This window comes from Netta rufina, assembly GCF_964035555.1.
Source record: "Netta rufina genome assembly, chromosome: 6".
In the NCBI taxonomy this organism is placed as follows: domain Eukaryota; kingdom Metazoa; phylum Chordata; class Aves; order Anseriformes; family Anatidae; genus Netta; species Netta rufina.
This window is the reverse complement of record NC_140129.1, coordinates 22,262,006-22,272,748: the sequence shown is the minus strand read 5'-3', so window position 1 is coordinate 22,272,748 and position 10,743 is coordinate 22,262,006.

Genomic DNA, 10,743 nt, shown 5'->3' with positions numbered 1-10,743 from the left:
GAAATTACTGGCAAGAATTAAATCTCCTAGCAAGTCCGTGCAGTCACCAAGGATAGGGATAGCCCACATCAAGCCCTGACACCCACGCATGGAGGTGTACGATCGTATTGCTGGAGCGGGAGCTGGGGCAGGCGACCAAACAGTTAACAATGCTTGTCCTTTCATCCTCAAAACTGACAGAGACTTCTTTAAATTCAGAGAACTCCTTTTACAGAATCTCCATTTGACAAATTTTAAACGTGCCCCAATGCATTCACCAAGTTCATCTCTATTAACAGGAAATGAAACTGAAATAAAGAGGCACTCTTCGTGTTGACTGCAGTCATTTCAGATTACATGGCAGCCCGTGTCTTCCCAGTGCCTTTCGCATGGAAGAGATAATGCGTGTGAAGAAAAACAAAATTGTAGGTTTAGTAATGTCAAAATCTGATTTATGCCAAAATAGAGATGTCAACAATAGCAGAATAAGTGACAAGTGTTAAATTACCCAAAGAAGTAAATTCTGTAATTATTTACCTCTCTGGCACATGATCCTTAACAACCTCCAGACCTAAAAGAAACAGCAGGAACCATGTGCATTTTTAAATTCAGCTTTTTATCTTATTTGTGAGAAATGACTTTTTGCCCTGATTTTTTTCTTTATTTATTTTTTTTGAAATACAACAAAGTGTCACCAACAGCATTTCAAATAACACGTCAGCAGCAAGCCCCATACTGAATATGCTGGGAGCTGAGTGTATAGTCATCTGCAAATGGACAACTTTAATTCGATTCCTGGCACCACTGGCCACGCTGAGAATCCTTCTATCTCCTCACACCAGGGGTTTGCTCTTTTAAGCATTGCTCCCTGAAGGGAAGGAAAAACTAGAGAAAGAGGATTTCCAATGACCCTGCACAGATGAATGGATGTGTCAATGGTGAATATTGGTTCAGCTTTGAAATAGGGAATCCTGCAGTGGTTTCTCTGCTTCATCCCCACTAGTGAGTTCCACTGTGGACTTCAATGTGTAGGAGGCCTTTAGGGGACAGATAATAAATGGAAAAAGGGGCAAAAAAAAATCAATAAAATGGTTTAAGAATAATAGAATGGCATTTCTCTAAGCATAACCTTTAAATGATTTCTTAGATAATTTTCTCAAAGAAATTATCTAGCTGGCCTAACTGGTTACAGAAATTGGTTAAAAATGAAAAAAAAAAAAAAAAAGCTTACTTAAATAGGGGTTCTTTACCTATTTAAGTAAGCCTATTTACTTACTATTTTACCTATTATTTACCCCTATCAACATTAAATGCTAGTGTGCATTTTCAGCACATACTTAATTTTGATGTGTTTCCATTTGTTCACCTGTTTGTTTCTGGTGTAAAGCTAAAGTCAAAACAATTGTGAAATAGTGAAATTGTAAAAGCACTGTCTGTTTCAGTGGAAGCTTATTCTTTCGTTTATGACTGATTTTACGGAAAAAAATGATGAAACACACAAAACAAACATGGAAAGGAAAGATACCTCTGCTTATCTGTGTAACTCTCCTGTAATTCAAGTAAACACAAGAACGTTTGTCTAAACTGCAGTAGAATATGCATCTACTTCCACAAGCCTTTTACTTCATTTTCATTCAGCTACCTATCAATCAATCTCACCATGACACAATATAATTTCCTAATCATGCTAATATTCATGCTTTTATCTCTTTTTAAATCAAAATAACATATATTTCAGTACGACATAAGTCTAATTATTTAAACATGATGTAGAATAACACTTCCCTAAGGCCATTTCTTTTATGAGTTTTAGTTGCTTAAAATTGCCATATAATTTAATCTCTAAAGCAAAATTTATATAAAAGAATAACACAAGCTTCCGCTACAGAAGGTTGAACTGTTGAATTCCCAGTAAGTGCTGCTTTTCCCTCCCTTATGTCTGAAATAGTTTTCTTATTAGTTTCTAAAAGCAAAACAAATACATTCACCAAAGTGAAACATCATGTTTCTCAACCTGTTAAAAACCACAGAATAGGAATTGTGTCTTTTTTCTCTTATATGTAATAACTTAAGCTATGTAGGAAAAAACAACAAAAAAACAACAAAAAACAACAGAGAAGAGAAGAGAAGAGAAGAGAAGAGAAGAGAAGAGAAGAGAAGAGAAGAGAAGAGAAGAGAAGAGAAGAGAAGAGAAGAGAAGAGAAGAGAAGAGAAGAGAAGAGAAGAGAAGAGAAGAGAAGAGAAGAGAAGAGAAGAGAAGAGAAGAGAAGAGAAGAGAAGAGAAGAGAAGAGAAGAGAAGAGAAAAAAGAACAAACCTTCTGCACAGGTTTCTATACCTTTGAAAATGAAGTTGGCATTGTCAACTGCTTTCTATATGAATGTATGCTCTTTAAATATAACAATTTAACACAAATAAACAGTTAATTGCTAACAAAATATTCACATCTATGCAACTTCAACATTGCTGAGAATACAAAAAAAAATCTAATGGATATCTAAAGGAACATATACAAGACAATTGCAGTCATTAATACAGATACTGAATATTTTTGGATACTCAGGGGTATTAGCTCTACATTTCATAGGTATCATCAGATATGATCCTGCTTCAACCAAGAAAGAATTCAGGTAATCAGATTTATATAGCCTACAGCATTTCCTAAGGACACTGCCTGGGATTTGCCTCTTTTTAAATAGTTGAGATGTTAATGTTCTTTTAAGAGTATTTTTTAAATACTGAGCAACATCTTCACAAAGAGCTGCACTGATTTCCAATTATGTAAAAATTAATATGTTTAATCAAGCTACAAGAAGAACAAGGACTGGAAAAATTCCACCACATTAAGTAAAGGATTATTACTCACAAGAAATATTTTCAATGCCAGACAGACTTGCAGCCAGAAACTAACTATACCTCTTGCAGAGAACTATGTGCCTGTCTCTCCTGCCTGACTAGTTTTTCAAAGCCCTCCAAAACAACACCAAAAGGAACTCTAAATACAGTGCTGACTTGCTTTTCAACCTCATTTGTTTTAAGCATAGGCAAAGAAACTTTCAAGAATAAGGTGTAAGTAGAGTTACCTTCTATAAATGTGCATTTTCTTTTACATAGTATGTGCACTGGCAATGGAAGGGAGGCTCCTGATAAGTTGCTCTGCTTAAGTTGCTCTGCTCTCTGGTATCACGATTGTCTAATCAATACGGATATTAGTTCATCTGGCCTGGTCTCAGCAATATGGTAACAAATATTTCCTTTTTAAAAGACATTTTCAAATGCGTAACCAAAAAAAAAAAAAAAAGCTTAATCTTTCTATGTTGTCATAATGCATGAAATACTTTCATTTTAGTACGTTTTAGTATTCATGGTCATTATCAAGTAAATTCTGCTAAAAAAATAGGAACAAAATTTTGGCATAATTTTGAGATGATAGCAGTACAGATGAGAATTGCTCCCATAACCTCTTTCTGAACGGTGATATATGCAAAATAATCCAAAAAGGGGTTGCTTTCCAGTTCCTTTTCAGACGACTTGACATCCACTGTTCAAGTGTTTCAAACCTTCAGTTGCTGACTGTAATAGTGCACAGATGGAACAATATTTATTCTGTCAGTGGAAACTAATTAGGATGACACTAACTCTGAACATTAAACCAGAAGAAAAAAAAATCACACTTTACACAGTGTGGCACATGATCTGTGAGTTTGCAAATAAAGGCTATAAAATTTAATACATTTGTGTTATATGGGAGGTGTGACCATCTTTGCTGTTGCCACCATACGTGGTATCCAGCAACGGGCTTGCAGAGCCATATCTGGATTTGGGTACAAATGCCTCATCTTCACTGTTAATTCTCTTCACGTCAGAAACCGCATGCCAACAACTTCCACTCTCTCTGCAAGAACAGCAAGTCAGACTCACAAATTATTCCACATTATTCTTCAGTCAGCTGCACTGCCCCAGCAACCCAGTGGTCACTTCTCAGCCTGTTGTCCTGTAGGTCCCAGCTGCACCACCACGACAAGCTGGGCAGAGCCTAACACAAGGCAGGGAGGTGGCCAGGCCCAACACTCTGATACTCCCCCTTACCTCTATGTGCAGCCATGAGATCAGCTGCCCTTTAAAATAAAAGATCCCATGCAATAGATCATCAAGCCCAACATACAGGTGCAACCTCCACCAACAGTTGGCTCACAGTTGCTAATGATTCAAGGCACTTGCCCTCAACTTACAAACTAGTGATTTTCAAAACCTCACTAAGGATCTGAAGCTCCATCTTTTGGTACCTGAATATCTTTAAAAGTTTTCTTGATATTTCTACAAAGTTAAGCCTTCTGATGTTCATTACCTTGAATAAAATGGTTCACAAACACCCAATGCTTTGAAGACCTACATGGTATACCTCATGTTCATAAGATTAAAAACATAGCAGTACAGTGCTATGTTTTTAATCTTATGTTTTAATCTAAGTTTTAATCTTTTAATCTAAGTTTGCTCTTAGATTGACTCAACTATTGGTCCAATTGTCTTCCATTACTATTCCCTTTAAACAAAGGGACATTTGCCAGGAAAGAATTGCATTTGATGTGCATACATATTCATGTAGGTCCACCATGTTAAATTTTACTTTTTAATAACTTATCTGTGTAAGGGAAAAAAGAAAAACATAGTTTAAACAACATTGGCTTTTGTAATTTGGAATGATAAATTAACAGTGTCGAAAAAAAAAAAAGAGGAAAAATGTATATGAACTGCTCGCAGTTAAGCAAGAGTTAACACGTTAGAAGTAGGATATCATACAAAAAAAAAATAATCCCATTAACTATCGTTCCATTATGCAAGATAAACTGAGGAGAAACAGAACTGCCTGATGAAGTGAGATCTCAAAGGCTTCTTGTTTGTGCAGCGTTATGATCCTCCACAGTTGTTTAAAAAAACTTTTGTAAGTGATATTTTCCATATTGGTAATGTTCTTCACTTAGAATGTCTGTTCCTGCACCATGAACATGCTGGTACAGAATTACACTCTGGTTTCATCTGTATTTCTTCCCTCTTAGAAGAAGAGTTTTGGTGCTACATATGGCCAGCCTTTCCTGTAGTAGGCCAGTAGTATTAGTGGTCTACATTTGACATATTTATGGCTTTTTTAGGAAGGGACTTCTCACAACTTCCTCTCCAGGTCATGAAATGCAGTAAGAGGGGTATGATACTGCATATAGTCCCATCAAAAAATCACAAAAAGTGATGACCCTGAATATGTTTTTCATAAACTGGATGGAATAGTTAGACAAACATTTCTTCAACATTTTCAGCAATAGTCACTAGTCCAATAAACGATATTATCTATGTCTACAACTCTGGCTTTTCTCATATCCCTAAATCAATGAGACATCCTGAAACTGAATTATTTCAATCTAAAAATATATTTTAAAGCACCTTTTGCAACTAAGATACCAAATGTGCTCCATAAAGCTTTGCTTATTTATTGATATTTATGTCAAACTTCAAAGGCTACTTTTTGAAATGCAATATTTCTTCATAAACTCAATTCAAATACAGGGCACAACATAATGAACAAACCTGAAAAAAAAATGATGAAGTGCATCTTACTTTTAATTGATGATAATATCTTCTGTGGATGCCAGATAGCATCTCTACTGAAACCATACCTTGGCTTGACAATAAAGCTGGAAGTTACCCAAGTGTATTGTAGCCAACTGTCAGATTTAAAAACAGTCACAACATACTATTAGTGGCATTCAGCCAATCTCTTAAAGAACACAATGACCCCAACTTTATTCTGAAAACTCAGTTTGAAAGCAAATCTATTCCCTAAAGTAATTTTCAGCACTGTTTAAAAAGCTTGGAAAAATCAGATTAGAGTAAACCAGGTTATGTAGATGTTATGAGAATGTAACTTCTAAAAATAACTTTATAGATCAATTCAAGTTAACTTCAAATACAGAGATCTCACCTTTTGCACAGCACTGCACCTGCATGGTTTATAATTCTGGTCTCAAATTATCAGATTGACATGGTTTGTATAGTTAGTATAGTCTGTAGAAACCCTGTGATATAAAACAACTCCTGTGCGTTGAAGATTTATGCCTTGAGAGCCTTATGTGAGCACGTTACATACAGTATCTGATAGAACTGCTGCACTGTATGCTGTATTTTGAAATGACTATGGATGCCTAAGAAAAAAATAAATATTCTCTCAACAAAACAGACATGCATGTGTATTACCATAATCGTAATAGGGCACAAATTTCCCTCCAATTTTTTATGCTATGTTCTCATCACCACTATAAACTTCCATGACAAATAACAGAATCTTACGAATGAATGAAAACAAACAAAAAAAAAAAAAAAAAAAAAAAAGAAGCATAATGCTAAATACAGTCAATGGATGAGGTGCAACTGTTGAAAGCTAGCTATAATCACAGAAAATGCACCCAGGTAAATGCTTAATAGAAACTCCTATGAACTAACAGAAGTGACACAAAATCAATGAAACTCCTATTAAAGCATTATTAAGATGTAACCTTGTTTATTCTAAGTAATATAAAATGTACCCGCTCACACATGAAAGCCAACCATTCACCACCCAACCTATCACAAAAATGGTGAGATATACTCTTTAGAAAAATGTTCGCAGATACTTCAGAAAGAGAGGAGCACAGACTAACTCTTCAGTATAATTGGTCTAGAAAATAATTTATGTGTTTTTAATGTGTACATCATATATTGAACTTATTCTTTCCAAACAGCATTGACTAAATGTCTCTGTAAGATTGATTCCATTGGATAGCAGTTTACTAGTTTGTATATTCAAATTAAGTTACTGCTCAGCTAAAATATCACATGCAAGGAGGAACTTGAGTTTGTTTTCAGCATGTGGCTAAGTAAGATTACTTGTTTCAAGCACAGCAGCTGTACAGACTTTGCTGATTCACGACATCTAGCTTATAACTGTAGCATTAGGAACAGTTTATACTGGAAAAGTACAGTGCTTAATTTCACTTTCACCACTTTAGTGAGGAAAACTACATCAATTTAAAGTACCACTTACCATATTCACAGTGTAACTGAGGCTATGAAAGGATTTTGCCAACACAGAAACCTAGGATCAGATTTCTTTTCACTCTTATCACAGTTAAACAAGAAGGAAAAGAACAACATGGGAATGCTCTTAGTTTCAGGAAAGTAACTTATGCTTTAAATGAAGCATATTTAGCCATGGTCAATATTTTGGTATATCTGTAGAGGCAAAATTATGTCTAATGCCATCAAGCCTCTATGTGATATTACAAATATTTCACAGCAAGTAGTTTCCCAAGGCAAGGACAAATTAAGGGAATACCGAGCAATTGCAACACCTGTTGTGGCTGAAAATTCCACTCGAGATCATCAACAACTTCTCACTGAAAAACACTGACTGTTACTCAGCTTGAAATTGGGGGAGTTTTCACTTTGAGCAAGGTCATGCTCATAAGTAGAACAGAGTAAAGGAAAGATAATATAGTATAGAATGGTGGAAAAAAAATGCAAATTCTAATTATACATACTAATCTTTATCCAGTAAATATCTCTATTTAAGGTGTTAAGTGTATCAGATGATACAAAATTAGTAAAAAAAAAAAAAAAAAAAAAAAAGTAAAAAGTTGCCCAATATAAAATAAATCTCCTCAACTACAGGAATTTAAAAATAAAGTTGTAGGAGCATTGCTTAGACTGTTATTTTAAAATTCTGCTTTCCATTTCTAAAGTTTAATATCTTTTAGCTTAGGCAATTTTCTTATTGGAAAACAGTAAGATACCCCAGTAGAATCAGAGAATTTGATCATTACTTGAATTATTTCATACTTTTATATTTCAATTTTCTTATTAAAAGTACCTGTATTAGCACTGCAAATATTGGAACTTTGTCAATTAATTACATGTAAATAAAAATATCCTTATAAAAATTATGCTCTTCTATGTTCTATCAGATAATGTAGCAGTACTGCATTGAAAAATTAGTAAACCCCTTTCTGGCTACAAATACACATATGTATTCTGCTTCTATTAACTTCCCCTTTCTTCTTTCAACTGAAGTCACCAGACATCTTGACTTATAATTGCATTTTTTATTTTGACATGTTTGTTTTACGATATTTGTCTCTTAAATCTCTTTTGGAACTCTTCAGAGATGATATATGCATCAACGTTTGCTCGAAGTAACAAAAGTGCAATCCAGTGGAATTAAATGCAGTTGTGTTTTGATGCTAAAATAATCTCATAAATACAGTTTCACCTAGAAACAGTGGTGAGAAAATCTCAGAAGGCTCAAGCAAGATCTATTTGGTTCAAAGTTGCATCCTAAAATTTTGACATTTTTCTACTGAAAAGTATTCCCAATTTCCCTCCCACTTCATTCAAAAGCTGTTAATTTAGAAAGGGCTGGTTTTATATCTTAAGAGGAGAAGAGAAGAGAGCATCCTGAAGACGGAGAGAGAATGGCACCACTTTTGTCAGAGTAAAGACAAAAGGTATAAAGAGGATAGACTTTGGTATGAACCATTTGTAGAGAATAAGTGTGGACATTTAGAAAGAATAAAAAGTAGGAGCAGCGTGTTTTAATTAGGGATGCGAGGACAACATTCCTAGTTGTAATGATCACTTGATTCTCATGTAGAACCTGGGACACTGATTCACTTCACCAAAAACAAAATACTTTCCTTCTTCCTCCCCATTCTATGCAGTAACTCAGAGTAATTGATTGCAAAGTGAGCTGGTGCTAGGAGTTTAACAGCTCTGGCATAAATCTTCATCCCCAAACCCTTCCCACCTACCATGGTTAATATCAACTATCCTTACTAATTAAGAAGAAAACAAACATTTCTCACTTCTTGCTGCAGGGGAAAAGTACTCTCTGAGAGACATACAGATGGGAACTTACTTAGAAATACTGTTTTTCCTCCAGAAATAACTGTTTATACCAATAAATAACATGGAAAAGGGTCCAGTCTCCAGCTGTGAGGACAAGGGGCACAGTGTGGATGTTAGTGGGTTTGAACCCACATTTGAGAGTACGCCCTAGCTTCATTTAGTTTACAGGATGTGGCCTGGGAGATTCCACAGGAACAGCAGGACACTTCAAAGAATTAAGTAATATAGTAAAGGCAGTGAAATATCAATGCATACTTCCTTTTTTTTTTTTTTTTTTTTTTTTGTTTGTTTGTTTGTTTATTTGTTTGTTTGTTTTCACAGTAAGGCAATTTAAACACTGTGAGACATGTTCCAAGGTTCCAAGTTTTCCAGAAGCCCTCACTGGAATTTCTTGTAATTTAAAAAAATGCATATGAAATGGAGAAAGACCCATCCAAAAAAATAAATAAATAAAATAAAAAAGAATTACCCCTTTTTAGAAAGGCAAATTTTGCAATTTAATTTTGGAATAAAAATTACATACACTCACTATTTCCCTAAATTTCTATGAGGTCTTTCTTCCTCCTCCATTAATGACTGCACATCTATGCATATATTAGCTGTAAACTAAAACAGAGAGACTGTTGGGATAGGCACATATTTTCCACATCTGGATTTGATTTGAAGGAAGAGGGAAATCAGGAAAACAAGGATACAATAATGGTTTAAAGAACAGATGGGGAAATAGGATGGACATCTAGAAGAAAATACTAATTTTGATGTGAACAATCATCAATTAGATGGCATGGTTCATGAATAGACTAATGAGGGAACTGGATTCAATCAGTGAGAAAAACTTTCAAGATTTGTTTAAGAATGCAAGGAGTTAGAGCAACAAAATGGAAAAGTTTGAAGTGCTACAGGATGTAGAATGAGCGAATGCAGGAATGCAAAATGCACTGAAACAGCAGTTAGGGCTGGAACACAGATACCAAAATACATGTGTTCCTTAGGAAAAAATAAAGATAGACAGAAAAGGGTGTCTGATGACATTATAGACTGTGAAATAGGATATGCTGGATAAAACAGTCTGGTCATATCAAAATAATAGACATAGAAAAAAACAATGAAGTGTGCTGGAGCAGTCCAAGAAATTATGCAATAAAACTCCCAGATTTTATCTGGACTTGGAGGGGTGGGAAGAAGAGCACCAATATTTAAGGAGATAGAGAAGCTGAATTGATCCAGCCAATATATTTTTTTTAATTAGCTCAAGGCTTAAATAAGTGTGTATGTACATATAAAAGAAAAAAATGTGATGCAGTTCACAATGGATTTACCAAAGGTAATTAATATCAAGCTAATTTCTTAGCTAATTTCGATAATGCGGCTGATGTTAAGCAAAGAAAATTACTGAATCATCTAACTGCACACCTGTGTATATATGATAGGTTGCTTTATGCATTAACAGCTGTATAGACAGGAATGTGTGAAAGGACTGTAAATTAGTTAATAATAATAACCAATAATAACTAATAACTAAGGCATATAATGACAGACAGTACTGAAAGGTCAGCTACTGAACTGGAAAAGCCTTGGTAACGAGGTTCATCAGAAATCAGTCTGTAAAACTTCCTTAAAATCAGTACTAAATATGACAAAAAAAGAAACAGGAACAAAGAGTAGAAATTTGCAGATTATGCAAAATAGGAGGCATCATCAATACCGAGAAAAATAAAAAAATCATCCATAGAATCATAGACTCATTCACATTGCAAAAGACCTCTAAGATCAGATAGTCTAACCTTTATTTTTCCTTATCCAGGAAAAATATCACATTCCATGTAAACCTGGG